Source organism: Sapajus apella, unplaced genomic scaffold (genome assembly GCF_009761245.1).
Source record: "Sapajus apella isolate SASKATOON/1434 unplaced genomic scaffold, GSC_monkey_1.0 scaffold43, whole genome shotgun sequence".
In the NCBI taxonomy this organism is placed as follows: Eukaryota; Metazoa; Chordata; class Mammalia; order Primates; family Cebidae; genus Sapajus; species Sapajus apella.
The window spans coordinates 2,260,540-2,278,879 of NW_022436983.1; the positions used below are offsets into that span (position 1 = coordinate 2,260,540).

Here is an 18,340-nt window from a genome sequence, read left to right on the forward strand (position 1 = left end):
ACTCACTGCAACCTCTGCCTCCCGGGTTCAAGCTATTCTCCTGCCTCCACCTCCTGAGTAGCTGGGACTACAGGTGCGTGTCACCACACCTGACTAATTTTTTGTATCTTTAGTAGAGATGGGGTTTCATGATGTTGGCCAGGCTGGTCTTGAACTCCTGACCTTGTGATCCACTTGCCTTTGCCTCCCAAAGTGCTGGGATTACAGGCGTGAGCCACCACGCCCGGCCCACATGAGTTTTAATTATGATATTTGTATCCAATTATTGCATTTTAAAAATAGGGTTGCACAGTGGTGGAGGCCTCCGGCTCTGAATGCTGACTGCCTGGATTCCAGTTCCGGCTTTGGCACTTCCTGTCTGGGTTATGTGGGCAAATTACTTAAAGCTGTCTGGACTTCAGCATGCCATCTGTCAAATGGGGATAATAACAGGACCCACTTCATAGGGCTGATGATTTAGTGAATCAATATATGTAAAGCTGTGAGCCGTGACGATACATAATACTGAGCACTTTATTCATCCCATGAAAAAGCCATTATGTAAATTGCATCAATTTTATTTGAGAAATTTTATTTAAAAATATTTTATTTAAATTATTGCTATATTCACCTGTGAAACAAATAATTGCATAATGTAAAATCAATTGTAACAAATTGCTAGTTATCCATAGTGTTTTTCTTCAGGAAAACAAAAAACTTCAAACAAAGGAATTTTATATTTTTTTTCTTTTTTGAGATGGCGTCTTGCTCTGTTGCCCAGGCTGGAGTGCAGTGGCACAATCTCGACTCGTGCAACATCTGCCTCCTAGGTTAAGTGATTCTCCTGTCTCAGCCTCCCCAGTAGCTGGGATTACAGGCGCCCACCACCACGCCCCGCTAATTTTGTATTCTCAGTAGAGACGGAGTTTCACCATGTTGGTCAGGCTGGTCCTGACCTCAGGTGATCCCCCCAAACTCCTGACCTCAAGTGATCCCCCCCAAACTCCTGACCTCAGGTGATCTCCCCTCCTCAGCCTCCCAAAGTGCTGGGATTACAGGCGTGAGCCACCGTGCCTAGCCTGATTACATGATTTTTAATAGCCAAAACTTTTTATATTGAATAAGTTTTAATTACATGTACCAAGCATGATTAAGAAGAATCACAAGACCTTAAACTTCAGACAGTGAAACTTATTATTATTATTTAACTTTTATTTTAGGTTCAAGGGATACATGGTCAGGTTTGTTACCTGTGTAAATTGTGTGTTGCTGAGGCTTGGTATACGAGTGATCCCATCACCGAGGTAGTGTGCATAGTACTGGAGAGGTAGTTTTTTAACCCTTGCTCCTCTCCCATCCTCTTCCCTCTAGTAGTCCCGGGTCTATTGTTCCCATTTTTATGTTCATGTGTTCTTGATATTTAGCTCCCACCTAGAAGCAAGAACATGCAGTCTTTGATTTTCTGTTCCTTCATTGATTTGCTTAGGAAATGGCATCCAGCTGCATCCATGTTGCTTCAAAGGACAGGACTTCATTCTTTTTTATGGCTGCATAGTATTCCACAGTGTATATGTACCACATTTTCTGTATCCAGTCCACTGGACTTTTGATGGGCATCTAGGTTGATTCCATATCTTTGCTATTGTGAATAGTGCTGCAATGAACATATGAGTGCATGTGCCTCTTTTGTAGAATGATTATTTTCCTTTGGGCATATACCCAGTAGCAGGATTGCTGAATCAAGTGGTAGTTCTGTTTTAAGTTCTTTGAGAAATCACCAAACTGCTTTCCATGGTGGCTGAACTAATTTACATTCACACCAACAGCATATAAACATTCCTTTATCTCTGTAACCTCACCAACATGTTATTTTTTGTCTTTTGATGTATATATATATATATGTATGTATTTTTTTTTTCTCTTTTTCTTTTTTTTGAGACAGAGTCTTTCTCTGTCACTCAGACTGGAGTGCAGTGTTGCAATCATGGCTCACTGCAGCCTCAAACTCCTGGGCTTTAGTTATGTATATATTTTTATATATATATACAGGTGAAAAAAATGTGTGTGTGTGTGTGTGTGTGTGTGTGTACACACATATAGGCTATTTGAATTTAAAATATATGGATATATATATACACACATATATACATATTTTAAATTCCAAAAACCTTGATGGTGTTTGAAGGTAGACTCCTGAGGACTCTAGGGAAGGAAGGGGTTAAACAAGGCACTGGGCAAGCGTGGGGGCAGACTTCTCATTAGGAAATCTGGTATTTCAGGTTGGACCGGACTTTGGAGATGGCTGCTCCTTTGTTCAAGAGAAAAAATGTTTTAGATCTGTCTGCGCTCTCAGATGTGAAGTACAAAATGAATTCTAGACTTTTCTAGCATCAGGAAAGTGAAGCGGGGGCCTTGCAGTAACTTGAACAGACTTTACCCTGGGAATCCCAGACAGAAGCCGCCCCAATTCCCTAAAATATGCACAATTACAGCTGTGGCAGCTGACCCTAGGAAGGCCCAGCTTCACCGTGAATCCGTGCAGTTGGAAATAACCTTCAAAACTTGAAGACAGATTCAACAAACCTTTGGGTGTACATCTATTTTTGTACACAGAGCCGTTTATTTACTGTGAGATTACTGTGAGATTTCACATTTTCTGAGATAAATTCCTAAGTAACAGTGATATTGACATTGACATTGCCAGGTTTACTTTCACATGATTTTGTTTTCCTACTTTCCATATTTATTTATGTTTCTCCAATGACCAGCACCTACCCTGTAGATTCCTTCTTGCAGCAATTTTTTTTTAGTTGCTTCATTTAACCTGTGACTAATTGGTTAAAGAAAAACAACATGTACTCATAGTATTTACAAGTACATTTCGTTCTAGGCCAGATAAAAAGGAGTAAATTACACTGTTCATTCCTGTCATTTTTTTGTCCCTCCCTTTCCTTCAAAGTTATAAACAAAATTCACATGCAAAGTTCTTAATGACTTAATAGTGTCCCGAGTGTTTATTTAGGTTTATTTTATTTTATTTATTATTATTATTATTATTTTTCTTGAGACAGAGTTTCGCTCTTGTTACCCAGGCTGGAGTGCAATGGCGCGATCTCGGCTCACCGCAACCTCCGCCTCCTGGGTTCAGGCAATTCTCCTGCCTCAGCCTCCTGAGTCGCTGGGATTACAGGCACACGCCACCATGCCCAGCTAATTTTTTGTATTTTTAGTAGAGACGGGGTTTCACCATGTTGACCAGGATGGTCTCGATCTCTTGACCTCGTGATCCACCCGCCTCGGCCTCCCAAAGTGCTGGGATTACAGGCTTGAGCCACCGCGCCCGGCCTATTTTTTTTTTTTTAAGGAAAATTTGCATTAATTATTTTTAGTTACAGAAACAGTGTACATTTAACCCAGTTTTGTGGCAAGTTCTTTAGCCTTTGCCTTTTTTAGCTTGGCGATGTGAGCCATAGACTTGGGACCCAGGACATTGCCTCCCCAGTGAGGGCAGATCTCACCATATCTGTCATTGTAGTTGGTGCGGATAGCTTCCACCAGCTTAGCCAAAGCACCTTTGTCTTCCGAGTTAACGTGTGTGAAGGCGACAGTGGCACAGGTCTTCCTATGGACTAGACGTCCCAGTCTTGCCTTTCCCTTGATGATGCAGTAAGGGACTCCCATTTTATGACAGAGGGCAGGCAAGAAGACAACGAGCTCAATGGGATCCACATCATGAGCAATCACCACCAGCTGTGCTTTCCTGTTCTCCACCAAGGTGGTGACGGTGTTGACTCCTGCTTGGAGTACAGGTGGTCTCTTCGTGGGGACGTCCCCTTTGCCAGCCGCTTTCTTCTCAGCCCGGGCCAGCAGCCCCTGCTTCTTCTCTTGCTTCGTCTCTGGTGTGTACTTGTGGGCCAGCTTAAGCAGCTGAGTAGCTGTTTGGCGGTCCAGGGCCTGGGTGAACTGGTTAATTGCAGGGGGCACTTTCAGCCGCTTATAGAGGATGGCTCTCTGCCGCTGCAACCTGATAGAGCGGGGCCATTTCACAAAGCGGGTGAGGTCTCTTTTGGGCTGGATGTCTTGTCCAATGCCAACATTTTTAGGCCTTTTCTCAAACATGGGATTCACCACTTTCTTGGCCTCCTGCTTCTTCATGACAGCAGGGGCTGGAACCACCTTCTTCCCCTTGGCCTTCTTTCCTTTCGGCATCTTGGGCAGTAGGAAGAGAGCTATTTTATTTATTTTTTGAGACGGAGTCTCGCTCTGTCACCCAGGCTGGAGTGCTGTGGGGCGATCTCAGCTCACTGCAACCTCTATCCTCTGCGTTCAAGCAATTGTCCTGCCTCAGCCTCCCAAGTAGCTGGGATTACAGGCACCCACCACCATGCCTGCCTATTTTTTTTTGGATTTTTAGTAGAGACAAGATTACGCCAGACTGGTCTTGAACGCCTGACCTCAGGCGATCTGCCCACCTCGGTCTCCCAAAGTGCTGGGATTACAGGCGTGAGCCACCACACCCAGCCTATTTAGGTTTATTTTGAATTAAATTGATTGGTTGGTTCCTTTAGGAATTTATCTACTAAGCGCAAACTTACCTTTCATTCATGTGTGTATTATGCTGTAACTATTTTCAGATTCCATATTTGCATGTGTTCTCACCAGTCAGGTTATGACTTCTCAAGTCCTTCAGTCTATTCGTAACTTAGAAAAGGGAGAGAAAGTAGAAGGAACTGATTGGGAAGGAGATCAGTTCCAGTGCGATTGGTAAACCTGGGATGTAAATGAAACAACAAAGTTGTGATTTGGCAAGTTGTGAAATGGAAAGAGCAGTGGACTACAAGTCTGAAAACCTGGGTTCTAGGCATGGCACTCTCCTGATCAGCTGTGTGAAATTGCACGATTTCAATTAACCTGAGTCCTTGTTTTCTTCACTTGTAAAATGAGCATTATCACCCCCGTCTGGCCATTTCCCTAGGATCACTGTGAGATGCTGTATGTAGGCAAAATCACTTTGTGAACTCCAAAGCTTTTTATGAAAGTAGACCTGAGTAGCTAGGACCACAGACACACGCCACCACGCTCACTAACTTTTGGATTTTTAGCAGAGATGGGGTTTCCATGTTGGCCAGGCTGGTCTTAAACTCCTGACCTCAAGTGATCCACCTGCCTCCGCCTCCCAAAGTGCTGGGATTACATGTATGAGCCGCCGTGCCCGGCCTCTTGCTATATTTTAATATCTCCTCTAAACCAGACTGTAAGCTCCGTGAAAGCAGGGGCACACCTCACCTGCCCACTTTGACACTCCCGGAACCTGCCAAGCACAGGGCACCTCATGTAGGAGGCAGTGTGTTGATCTAGGAGAGGTCCTGCCACCCAGCCTGTATGACTCCATTCATTCATTCATCCTCCACTCTGTGTGACATTCTGCTCAGGGCACTGGGACACAGCAGCGTATCCACAGCCACAACTTCTTGCCCTTGTGGAGTTTACATTCCATTAGAGGCAGATGGATTATAAATTAAGAAAAATATGTAGTGTGACATGTGAGAGGGAATTTTCTTCAATTTATATACGTAGTAAGGAAATCCCACATATCTCCCCAAAGAAATGGAAATTCGAATTGCCCTTTTGTATAGAATTCCACGTTAGCCCCTTCCTGCTGCCACACAGCAGAATCCACTGAATTCCATTTCTCCTGCAGTAGACAACAACTCAGCTTCCACTTTAGAACCAATTACGTTTTCCATGACCGGTGCTTGCTTCATTATACAGGAAACTTTTTGTTTGTTTTTGAGACAGAGTCTGTCTGTGTTGGCCAGGCTGGAGTGTAGTCATAGGATCCTGGCTCACTGCAGCCTCTGCCTCCTGGGTTCAAGTGATTCTCCGGCCTCAGCCTCCTGAGTAGCTGGGACTACAGGTACGCACCACCATGTCTGGCTAATGTTTGTATTTTTTGTAGTTTCACCATGTTGGTCAGGCTGCTCTTGAACTCCCGACCTCAGGTGATTCGCCTGCCTTGGTCTCCAAAGTGCTTGGATTACAGGCGTGAGCCACCATGCCCGGACAATGAGTAAGCTTTTTGAGTCGACGTACTATGACTTTTTTTCTTGGCACAGAGTCTCTGTGTGTCAAGAGAGACCGGAGTGCAGTGGCATGATCTCGACTCACTGCAACCTCTGCCTCCTAGGTTCAAGCAATTCTCCTGCCTCAGCCTCCTGAGTAGTTGGGATTACAGGCGTGTGCCACCATGTCCAGCTAATTTTTATTTTTGTATTTTTAGTAGAGACAGAGTTTCACCATGTTGGCCAGGCTGGTCTTGATCTCTTGACCTCAGGTGATCCACTTGCCCTGATCTCTCAAAGTGTTAGGATTACAGGCATGAGCCACCGCATCCAGCACAGGCATGCATTCTTCTGAAGGCCAGTTTACTCTGTTCCTACAAGGTCATAGCTGGAATCTGGGTGGTTTCCAAAGAGAACTGATGGTTCCCTGGTGAAGCTATTATTGATGGCTCTCTTGAAATCAAGAGAGGGGTGTAGGAGCAAAGGGAATTTCCTTTCCCCATTTTTGAAGATTTGATCATTTGAGTCTACGAAATAAACCGATAATAGACGGGTTAATAGGACAATGGCTTACAAATTTATTCTGTGCACGTGCACATGGGAGCCACACAAATATGACACTCAAAGGACCAGAGGACTGCGGCTTTTATACCCTGCAGAGAGGACTGGATGCCTGGAGCTCCAGGCGGGAGGCGGTGACAGGTCATGGGGGCCGCAAGGAGGAAAGGCGTGGGTGGGCAAAGGCTGTCTTGTGATGCAGGTGAGTCTTGCACAAATCATCCCTGGAAAGAATGGCTGGTAGCCTACAGTCAAATTTCCTCTGTTAGAACCTTAGTCTTCTCCTTCTGTGAGTTCACCTTTCCTGGATCTGAATAGGGAGACAAAGAGATTGACAGAGGAGTTAAGAAGACATTATTTAGGCAGATACTGAGGGTAAGAGAGTCCTCAGCAGAATTTCCTTTAATTAAAAGCAGGCATGTACCACTTTTTATTATTAAATCATTTCTTTTCTAACAAAAAACAGCCTGAAAAATCCAGCTGCAAACATAGATAAGCAAGCTGGAAGCTTGCATGGGTAAATGCCAGCAGCTGTGCCAATAGAAAAGGGATACCCAGAAGCCAGGTATGTTCAACAGGGAGGCTCTCTTCCCTTTTCTTTGTCGCCACGTGTGTAGTAAAGAAGCAGGCTACATGGTGCTGGCCAGATAGAGACCCTACCTGCATAATAAAAGACCCCTACCTGCATAAGGGGTCAGGCACGGTGGCTCATGCCTGTAATCCCAGCACTTTGGGAGGCTGAAGTGGGTGGATCACCTGAGGTCATGAGTTCAAGACCAGCCTGGCCAACATGGTGAAACCCCCTCTGTACTAAAAATACAGAATTAGCTGGGCAGGGTGGTGCATACCTGTTATTTCAGCAACGTGGGAGGCTGAGGCAGAAGAATTGCTTAAACCTGGGAGGCAGAGGTTGCAGTGAGCCAAGATTGTTCCACTGCACTCCAGCCTGGGTGACCGAGCAAGACTCTGTCTGAAAAAAAAAAAAAAAAAATTAAGGTGGGGTGGCTAGCTTCTTTGCGTGCTATGTGAATGGCTCACATGGTCCAACCAATCCTTTGTGCCTGTGTAAATCAGACACCGCTTTCTCAAGGTCATCTATAAAACCAAACGCATCTCATGATGAACCTGGAGAGTCACTCGGAATCCCTCCCCTCTGCACGAGGGAGCTTTTCTCTTTTTCCTATTAAACTTTCACTCTTAAACTCACTTCTTATGTGTCTACGACTTTGATTTCCTTGATGTGAGGCAATGAACCTCGGGTATTACCCCAGACAAATGATGCCTCAGATGTGTATTCTGTTTACAAAAGGATAGCTTTTCAGACATATTCCAGTCTGTAGCTTCTCTGAGTAATCAACTTGAAATATGCTAGAGAACTATGTTTCGGAGTGGCATGTTTTGATTTCTTGCAGGACTGAGTATTAGTTTATGTTTTCTCTGGCTTATAGAGTTCTCTCTCAGTCCAGTAGTGTTTGGTGAGGTACGAATTTTTATATTGACTGTATGGATATCAACGATTATATGAAAGTTATGATGTTGTCCTGATAGGACAAGGTAAGATGGCCACTCAACTAGCTAACACTAACTCATTCTGTAGCCTGAATTTCAAACTTATTGGCTCTGCAGCATTCACAGGAGACAAGAAATACGTGAAAATGGCCAGGTTCAGTGGCTCACGTCTGTAATCCCAGCGCTTTGGGAGGCAGAGGTGGGCGGATCACTTAAGGTGAGGAGTTTGAGATCCGCCTGGCCAACATGGTGAAACCCCTGTCTCTACTAAAAATACAAAAAGTAGCCAGGTGTGGTGGCACGAATCTGTAATCTCAGCTACTTGAGAGGCTGAGGCAGGAGAATCGCTTGAACTTGGCGAGGGGAGGTTGCAGTGAGCCCAGATCCTGCCATTGTCTTCCAGCCTGGGTGATAGATTGAGAGTCCATCTCAAAAAAAGATAAGGAAAAGAAAAGAAATGTCTGAAAATGGCATTTTAAAAGTTGTTGCTTCTCCAGTCATATATTTTTGTCAAGCTTTGTGTTACAAAACAGAGTCAAAACCTAGTAGTATCGTTTTCAGCAGGGGGTGAGGGGAGGGGGTGGAAAGTGATAAGTGAGACTAGAGGAAAGGTTTTGAAGGACAGAAAAGCACAGATCCTTCCTAGACCTCCCCTGGCTCCAGGATGGAAAATGACTTGGCAGGGGCCCTTTTTGTGCGGGCCAGAAGGGAATTTGTTTCCCAGCTGTTCTGGTGTATTTTCCTTGTTAGTCTTTGCTCCCACGGTCTAAGAGCAAATACCGGATCTTCGCGCCTACAGCACTGGTCAAGAGCTGCCGCTTCGGTCCTGTGTGACTCACAGCTGTCGGTGAACCACCTACTGTAACTGCTGGCTAGGCACCACGGCCCTGCGGCCCAGCTGCGTCTTCTTAGCTTCACCTTGCTGGCCTTGCTCTTGACCTGAAATTACCATCACCTTGTTGGGTTAGTAAAAGTGGGGCTTAGACATAGATACTTTTATTCATTTTTCTTTCTTTCTTTCTTTTTCTGAAAGTGAAGTCTCAGTCTGTTGCCCAAGCTGGAGTGCAATGGTGCAATCTCGGCTCATTGCAACCTTTGCCTCCCGGGCTCAAGTGATTCTCCTGCCTCAGCCTCCCGAGTAGCTGAGACTACAGGTACACGTCACTGTGCCTGGCTAATTTTTGTATTTTTAGTAGAGACGGGGTTTCACCATGTTGCCCAGGCTGGTCTTGAACTCCTGACCTTGAGATCCACCCGCCTTCACCTCCCAAAGTGCCAGGATTACAGGCATGAGCCATGACACCTGGCCCATTTTTCTTCAACTGTATTTCTCAATCACCACTCAAAGATCTTGGAAGATGTAATGAATCTCAACATCAAATTAGAATTCTCGGAGACCAAGTCAATAGATTATGTCATTGTATAAAATTCCACTACACACCGTTTGGTGTATAAATGGCTCATTACTTGAAGAAGAAAGGTTATGGCTAATCTGAGGCTTCGTTATTATTTGCTCCTATTCTGTGATAAGGAGCTGCCTTTAGAAAAACTGGTTCCGTGGTAGGATCATGGTGGGTGACCTCCGGCCTCTCTCCCTCTGCTCTCTGCTGTAGCTTTCTTCTGCTCTAAGGCTTATTCCCACAGCTTCACTAGAGACAGATAAAATACCGTTCCCACCCTCAGAAGGTTTCCAAACCAGTTGTGGATACATAGGAGAATCATAAAATCACACAAGTACAAATAAAAGGCAGTTTCAGAGAAAGTACACATTACTTTTTGCCTCAGCTTGTATTAGTCCGTGTCTTTATCAGCCTAGAGTTTTACTTCGTTTTATTTTATTTTTTGAGGTGGAGTCTCTCTCTGTCACCAGGCTGGAGTGCAGTGGTGAGGTCTGAGCTCACTGCCACCTCCGCCTCCCGGGTTTGAATGATTCTTCTGCCTCAGCGCCCCCGAGTAGCTGGGACTACAGATGCCTGCCACCACACCTAGCTAATTTTTGCAGTTTTAGTAGAGACAGAGGTTTCACCATGTTGGCCAGGATGGTCTCGATCTCCTGACCTCGTGATCTGCCTGCCTCAGCCTCCCAAAGTGCTGAGATTACAGGCGTGAGCTATTGCTCCCGGTCTCATTTTATTATTTTAAAAAAGAAAATTGTTCTGCTGGACTAGAAATACCTTGATGCCAGAGCGCGCGTTATGTTCATCTTTTGATCTCGTCTCTATTCTAGCCCACCCAGGCCCCACACAGGACACGGCAGACAGGAGACTGCCTGGTAAGCATTTGCTGACATCCCTGAATCAGGGAAGGCGTTGTTGAAAAGGTAGAGCTTGAGCTCTGTTTTTAAATAGAGAGAGGCAGTTGGTGCCGACACACTCCTCATCTATGAGTCATTTGTTCTGGGCCGAGAGGACGAATTTGAAAACTCAGAATAGAGTGGGGAAGAATGGCAGGTTGGCAGAATGATTAGAACAGAGCTGGGTGTTAGTTTGATAGAATACGGAGTCAGAAAGGAGGCCAACCAGCCCGGAGCCAAGACGCTGTTTTGCAGAATAATTGGGATATTATGAGCTATTATGGTGGCTAGATGCAGGAGGAGGGTCTTCCTGGGTTGGAATGTTTGTGGAAGTTAACAGCATTTCTTCTCCTCTCTGTTTCATGCTGAGGACACCATCAGCCTCTTCACTGGTCCCTTAGCACATGTCGTCCCTTCTTGGTGGTGGGAAGGGTGGGATGGGGAGAGGGGGGCTGTCCGTATGATTTCCTTGTTCCTTTCTTTCTTCAACGTGCGTCAGTGTTATTGATTATTTTGTTCCGGGATTGGTTTGTTCTCAGGAAAGATGTTGAGTGCATTTGGAAAAACTATGAGAAAATTAGATTGAGCAAATAAAGTTTTTCCATTGTGGGAAGAATCCTGATGACTTTATGGAGACGTCATGGATGAACAAGATGACCTCTTTAATAAAAACAGATACGGAGTTTCGGGTGACAGCTTGAAAAACAGATGCCTAGCTTCGGGCAACAGCGTGAGCTAGAGGCAGCAGGTAGAAACGGCAAGTTTGGGGAAATAAGTAAGTTTCTTTGTTGACAGGGCTTGTGAGACATCTAGAAGAGAGAGCGAACCTGCGTGGGAAATCGGGCCTTGAGCTCCAGAGAAGTCAGCACAGACATGGAGATTTAGCCAAAAAAGCGGCTGCGTAACGTGGGTGGCAGTTGAGAGGCACAGGCTGCAGTGAGCCAACATCGCACCACTGCACCAGCCTGGGTGACAGAGCAAGACCGTCTTAAAAAACAGTGTGGGTGATGGTGCAAGTCAATGAGGCCCTCCACTGGAATCTGCTGTGGCCTGGGTGACAGTGTCCAGGGCTCCATAACCCCCAGCAATTAGAAGCAGCTGGGCCCAGTGGCTCACACCTGTGATCCCAGCGCTTTGGGAGGCTGAGGTGGGTGGATCACCTGAGGTTGGGAGTTTGAGACCAGCCTGGCGAATATGGCGAAACCCCATCTCTACTAAAAATACGAAACTTAGCCGGGCATGGTGGTGTGTGCCTGTAATCCCAACTACTTGGGAGGCTGAGGCACGAGAATCGCTCGAACTCGAGAGGTGGAGGTTGCGGTGAGCCGAGATCGCGCCTCTGCCCTCCTGTTTTTTGCCTGGGCTGTTGTTGCTGTGGTGCCCAGGCTGGTGCAGTGGTGCGATGTTGGCTCACTGTTGCCCAGGCAACAACAACAAAAAACTGAAAAAAAGAAGCAGCAGCAGCAATTAGAAGCAATGTTTTCTGTGCATTTCCATGTGGCGTGCTATGATGGAGTGCATCCTGACTTGTGATCAGATTCTCAGCGGTTTCCAAAGGTTAAAAAATTGGTATCATAGAATGAGAAGATAGAAGCAAGAAGGTCAGGACTTGGGGCCGACTGGGGGGGTCAGAATTTAAAGAGTAAGAAGAGGGGAGCCGAGGGAATGGTGTCTTTAAGTTGGACAGGATTGAAAGAACACGCTGGGTTGACCATTAGAAGGTTATTAGTGATAAGCAGAGGATGGGAACTAGGGAGTAGGGACAGCTAGTCTAGACATTTTATTTCTGGGAGCTTAACATTTGACCAGAGTGAATGCTTGCTGAGTTCCTAAGAAGGGCCAGACACGGTGTCACTTGTTGTAGACATAAATGTGGGCAAAGATGACATCGGTTTTGCACTCATAGATCTTAGGGTCTTGTGGGAGAGAGAGGCGCTGATCAAATAATGACACAAAGGAAGCGATGGCAGCCTCACAAACTGGGTCAGCGCTTCGCGGGGAGAAACATGGCATGGCACGGGAACATCCATGATCTGGGGGTCCAAGAAGGCTCCCTGAGGCTGCAAGCGCAACCCTGAGGGGTGGATAGGAGTGATGTGGTCGGCAGGGGGAGGGGAGGTTGGGGGCAGAGATCAGAAGAGTCCAGGTCACAGGACAGCAGGTGCAGAGCCTTGTGAATGTGGAGCCAGTGAAAGGGATAGTGGCAGGAGGCCAAGCAGGGTCTTCTCTCTCAGAAGGATTTGGGTCTAAGGATAATTAGGAAACCTCTAATGTTAGGTGGTGTAACATTTGCATTTTGGAATAAAGTAGAAGAGTCTAGGTGATCGTGATAGCTTGGACCAGGATCCTGGCAACGAAGGTGAAAAGAAGCAGTTGGATTCCAGGACAGTGCAGAAGCTAACGTTAGCCCCAGAAGGCAGGAGGGAAGGAGAGAGGGAGCACAGTAGTTGAGAGAGGTTGGTAAGACACAAAGGTTTTTCTTCAGGTGCAGAACACTTGAGCTCACTCGTAGGCAGAGAGAAAGAGCAATGGAGAGAGAGAACTCAAAGTAAGAGCTAGTGGGGAATATATATATCCTGGAATCAGAAACGCTGACCCTCTGAGGTGAGAAGAAAGGGCCGGTGACTACGTAGGTACATTTATAAGGGGGAAGGAGGGAATTTGAGATTTGAAGTGTTGATCCACAAAAGGGGGCTCAGATATGTTCATGAGTGAGGCCATGATCCCCTAAGTAATGGGGTAGCACCAGGCTCTGAAGGAAGAGCAAGAAGCTGGGAGATGTTAACAAAGGGCCATAGAGTTGTTTAGAACATGGGAGAGGATGAAACTTATTTTTTCTCTTTTGAGATGGAGTTTAGCTCATTTTGCCCAGGCTGGAGTGCAATGGTGCAATCTCGGCTCACCGCAAACTCTGCCTCCCAGGTACAAGCGATTGTCCTGCCTCAGCTTCCTGAGTAGCTGGGATTACAGGCATGCACCACCACACCTGGATAAATTTGTATTTTTGGTAGAGACAGGGTTTCTCCATGTTGGCCAGGCTGGTCTGCAACTCCCTAGCTCAGGTGATCTGCCTGCCTCGGCCTCCCAAAGTGCTGGAATTACAGGCGTGAGCCACTGTGCCTGGCTTAGAATGAAATATTTTTGTGCATATATTGTATGTAAGTTATTTGTGCATATGCACAAACATTGCATAATCCTCACAGCACCTGGCAGAGTCCACATTTCAATTTGATAGTCGGAAACGAGAGTCAGGGAGTTGTGAATTTCCAAATGTTGAAGCAGGCGTCTTGAGCACTGTGGAGTCATCTTTCTCCTGGATTCGTGAAGCAGTTCGCCCTCCTGTTGGGATCAGGGCTGGTTGCATAGATCTGCCCAGCGAATGGCTTCATGACTTAGGAAAACTGGATAATTTTCTCATAAACTAGGCATCTACACAGGTCTGTGTTTCAAATGGCATCTTAATTTGTATTTTATACTCACAATGTAGTCCAGCCATAGAAATACCTATAAAACATACCAGTTTTCTAAAACATACAGTAGGCTGGGCGTGGTGGCTCACGCCTGTCACCCCAGCACTTTGGGGGGCCAAGGTGGGTGGATTTCTTGAGCTCGAGTCAGCTTGGCCAACATGGCAAGACCCTGTCTCTACAAAAAGTACAAAAATTTGCTGGGCGTGGTGGTGCATACCTATATTACCGGCTACTCGGGAGGCTGAGGTGGGAGGATCACTTGAGCCCAGGAAGCCGAGGCTGTAGTGAGCTATGATCATGCTACTACACTCCAGCCTGGGCATCAGAGCAAGACCCTGTCTCAAAATTTAAAAAAGATAAAAATGGAAAAATGTACACTTTTTAAAAAAACTTTAGCAACAAGGAGTGAGGAATGGTATGTCAGATCTATTATACTAAGCATGCTTATTTATTTCCTAATTCAGAAAAAGAATTAGAGTTGAATTGACCTTTTCAAGAATTATCCAAAGGTATTAATGTTTATCTTCCTCTCCCCTCCTTAAAATATCACAATGGAATATCTGTTAGATGGAGTTTTCTCCGAAACTTGCTTTAAACACACCAGATTCTTATTGCAGAACCTCTGGCTTCACATGCTTCTGATGGCTCCTATTCTTTTCCAGGCTGCATGAATACAGTTTTGTCACAAAATTACTTGTCTAAGATGCCTATTCTTTGAAGATGGGAGGGAGGAGAGTGACTTAAGCGTGTCATGTTAAACTATAAAGGAATAATACGAACTGGGCGAGGTGGCTCATGCCCGTAATCCTGGCACTTTGGGAGGCTGAGGCAGGAGAATTGCTTGAACCTAGGAGACAGAGTTTGCACTGAGCTGAGATCACCACGCCACTGCACTCCAGCCTGGGCAACAGAGTGAGACTCCGTCTCAAAAAAAAAAAAAGGAATAGTAAGGACCTGGCTGGAGCCATGGCCCCGAGGTAAATGCAGCTGGAATAGTTTTCAGTTCAACCCTTGGCAAACCTTCAGTGTTTATAAAATAAATAAATAAATAAAAGCCATGGAGGAGGCTGAAAAGCTATGCTCAGCAGTCATTGCCCTATCTCTCAGGATTGGCAATAAACAGCAGGTCTGCTCCACGCCCTGTTAAGGGGCAGTGAGCTCTGGGAAGAAGCTAGTATTATTCAGTGAGTTAATACGTCCCAGCTACAGGGGTTGCACATTGTAAGTATTCAGTGAATATCAGCTATTATTGTTTTTAAAAAATTGTTATTATTTAGAATTATGCACTTCTGAAGATTCCATCTGAAACCCTAAGCATTCTTTTCATTTACAAAATAAAGCGCATACAGAATTTTGAGGCGTGCTTGCAAAGGATGACAGAGAAATGTCCTAGCACAGTCCTGGAACCCCCTGTGAGTATGAACCACATCTCCTTCTCGACACACGTGGTTTGTCAGGTCTAGACCAAGATATCGAAGTGTTATACTCTACAAGTTAAAAGAAGAACATGCATCACTGTGAAAGTATTTTTTTAATTCTCCTCCAGCACTGAAACTGATTTCTGTATTACAATCCAGTGTTCAAGCACTCACAACTCGCTCGGAGAACCAGATAAGTTTAGCAGCCGATGAAGCCTCCACCTTCTGGGTCTGATTCCTTTCTGAGTTCCCAGGACGACCAGGTTTTGGAATTTCCCCTAAATGTATATCCTCTCAGGGCAGAGTCGGACCTTTGGCGTTTCCTGTTCTGTACTGGGAACCAGAAGCTTTCTGAATTATCTCATAGGACGTTTCCTGATCTGAGAATCTTTTGAGCATGCAGATCATGTTTTTTCCTTCCTCATCCCCTGATTCTCAGTCTCCAAGGAACATGTGTGTATTTCATTACAACCCCATGGTTTCCCGCACTCAATGATAAATATGTGGGTTACAGTGTGAACATTCATACAGAACACCAAAGGTTACCAGTACAGATTTATGGCTTGTTACATCATTTTACAGTGGGGCTGATTCATTAGATCAGTTTATTTAGCAATGAAATAATATTAAATAAGGCAACTGTACCAACTTACACCAGCCCGGGCTTGGTTGACTCCAGCACCTCCTCCCTCTTCTAATCAGTAGCCTGATAAGGTTGATCAGTACAGTACTTAGGGAAACAGGCCTTGATTGGGGGAAGTCACATAAGCTTCTTAATAGGGTCACTGTCTCTACTAAGGGACATCAGGAGCATTCCATCAGTGTTATGAGTATTCAGGAACCTTAAACTAGGGGTGGTTGTCCTTTTTAAGAACCCCATGTTTACTTGTAAGGTTCTGTGTGCTTGTCTCTTGCATTTGTTTTCTTGAAGCTCTGTTGTTTGGATTTGACTCTTTTGGTTCCTAACTCCAGAATATGATTATCCTTCCCTGCGCCAAGCAGATCAGCAAAGATCACTCTATTCCTCTTCACTCCTGCAAATCACTGATCGCACTAGTTCTTTTTTTTTTTTTTTTTTGCCAGATGGCATTTTTTACAGTTTTATGTAAACACAGAACGTGCGCATGAGCTGTCTACTCATTTTCTTCACTGCGCAACCTGGCATTGGCGTTGGTGACGCTGACAGCCAGCTGGGCAGCTCTTTCCACGATGGCTTCGCGGTTCTCGGAGGAAACATCGTGAGCGATCTCAGCACACTAAGGTTTGTTGCACATCAGCAGCACTTCCAGCTCCTTCACGTTGCGGACCAGGAAATTCCCGAAGCCACTGGGCAGCACGTGCTTTGTTTTTTTGTTGCTCCCATAACAAATGTTGGGCATCAAGATCTGGTCCTTGCACCTTCTACGAACCCTGTTGTCAATACCTCTGGGTTTCCGCCAGTTATGCTTAATTTTGACATACGGGTCACACTGGTGCCCGATGAACTTCTTGATTCTCTTTTTGATGATCTTGGGCTTCACAGGGGGTCTGAGAGCGGCCATGATGCTGGGGAGGAGATGGCTGCTACCTCTGTAGGCAGCGCCGAGGAAGAGAGAAGCTCTTTATGTTCAATTGGAAAGAAATAAATTACTATCAGAATCAAAGTTAAACTTAGTGTATCAGTTGGATGTTTTCAACATTTTTTTTTCACATTTTAAGTATACAGGGGAGTGGAAAGAATTGTATCAGTCAACAACCAAAGGTCCACAATTGAAATTCTATAATTAGAATTCTAATACATTTATTTATCATGTAATCCTTCTATCCATCCATTAATCATCTTCTTTCTAAAAACTCTTCATTTAATTTATTATGAGTTATTTATTTTTGAGACAGGGTCTTGCTGTGTTGCCTAGGCTGGAGCACAGTAGCAGGATTAGAGCTCACTGCAGCCGGGACACCTCCCAGCCTCAGGCGATCCTCCTGTCTCAGCCTCCCAAGTGCCTGGGACTACAGGCACACACCATGCCTGGCTAATTTTTGTATTTTTTGTAGAGACCAGGTTTCACCATATTGTCCAGACTGGAAAACTCTTTATTTTAAAATAATTTTAGATTTTTAGAAAAGTTGCAAAATAACACAGAGTTTCCGAATACCCTTCACTCAGTTTCCTCTCACATAGCATCTCACAAAACCAAAATACGATGATGAAAGACAGAAAACTCGCGTTACCACAGCACTGTCCACTCATGTACAGATCCTCCTGGAATCGCATCCACTTTCACACTCGCATCCTTTCCGGGTGCAGGATTCCACCCAGGAACCCACACTGCACTCAGCCATTGCACCTCCTTAGTCTCCTCTGACCTGTGATCATTCTCAGCCTTTCTCGCCCATAGCATTAACGCTTTCGAAGTGTGCTGGCCACCGCTTTTGTTGAACATCCCTCAATTTGGGTTTGTCTGAAGATTCCTCATAATGAGATTGAGGTTATGCATATTTCACGAGAATATCAGAAGTAATGTTATGCTCTTCTCACGGTAATGTCGCTCTATCTAATTACAGTGATGCTGTCTTTGATCACTCAGTGGAGGGGTTCTCTGCCAGGTTTCTCCACTATCAATGAACATTTTTTTTTTTTGAGATGGATTTTTGCTTTTGTTGCCCAGGCTGGAGTGCAATGGTACGGTTTCAGCTCACTTTAACCTCCATCCCAGGTTCAAGTGATTCTCCTGCCTCAGTTTGCCAGGTTGCTGGGATTACAGGCACCTACCATCATGCTCGGCTAATTTTTGTATTTTTAGTAGAGACGGGGTTTCACCATGTTGGCCAGGGTGGTCTCGAACTCCTCACCTCAGGTGATCCACCCACCTCGCCTTCCCAAAATGCTGGGCTTATAGGCATGAGCCACCGCACCTGGCCCAATTTACATTTTTTCACTTTGTGAATAATAAATGTTTTAGAGGAGATACCTTTTTTTAAAAAAAATCCTTAAATTTTTACTTGCTAATTTTAGCATCTGTTGGAAGATCTTGCCTTTATTTCTGTGGTGGTCTCATGGCAATTTTCTGT

At 45.1% G+C, this 18,340-nt stretch overlaps 1 long non-coding RNA gene and 2 pseudogenes across 2 annotated transcripts; all 3 read right to left on the reverse strand.

Annotated features, from left to right (window-relative positions):
- Positions 1 to 3,381: 3,381 nt before the first annotated feature.
- Positions 3,382 to 4,202, reverse strand: LOC116566232 (annotated as a pseudogene). The gene has a single exon (XR_004275806.1). The product of XR_004275806.1 is annotated as a 60S ribosomal protein L7a pseudogene (transcript).
- A 2,402-nt stretch (positions 4,203 to 6,604) lies between these two features.
- Positions 6,605 to 10,409, reverse strand: LOC116566233. Its single transcript, XR_004275807.1, has 2 exons — positions 10,283 to 10,409; positions 6,605 to 6,909 (listed from the first exon to the last, which is right to left on the reverse strand). It is a non-coding gene; the product is annotated as an uncharacterized LOC116566233 (long non-coding RNA).
- A 5,940-nt stretch (positions 10,410 to 16,349) lies between these two features.
- Positions 16,350 to 17,126, reverse strand: LOC116566234 (annotated as a pseudogene).
- Between the last annotated feature and the right edge of the window lie 1,214 nt (positions 17,127 to 18,340).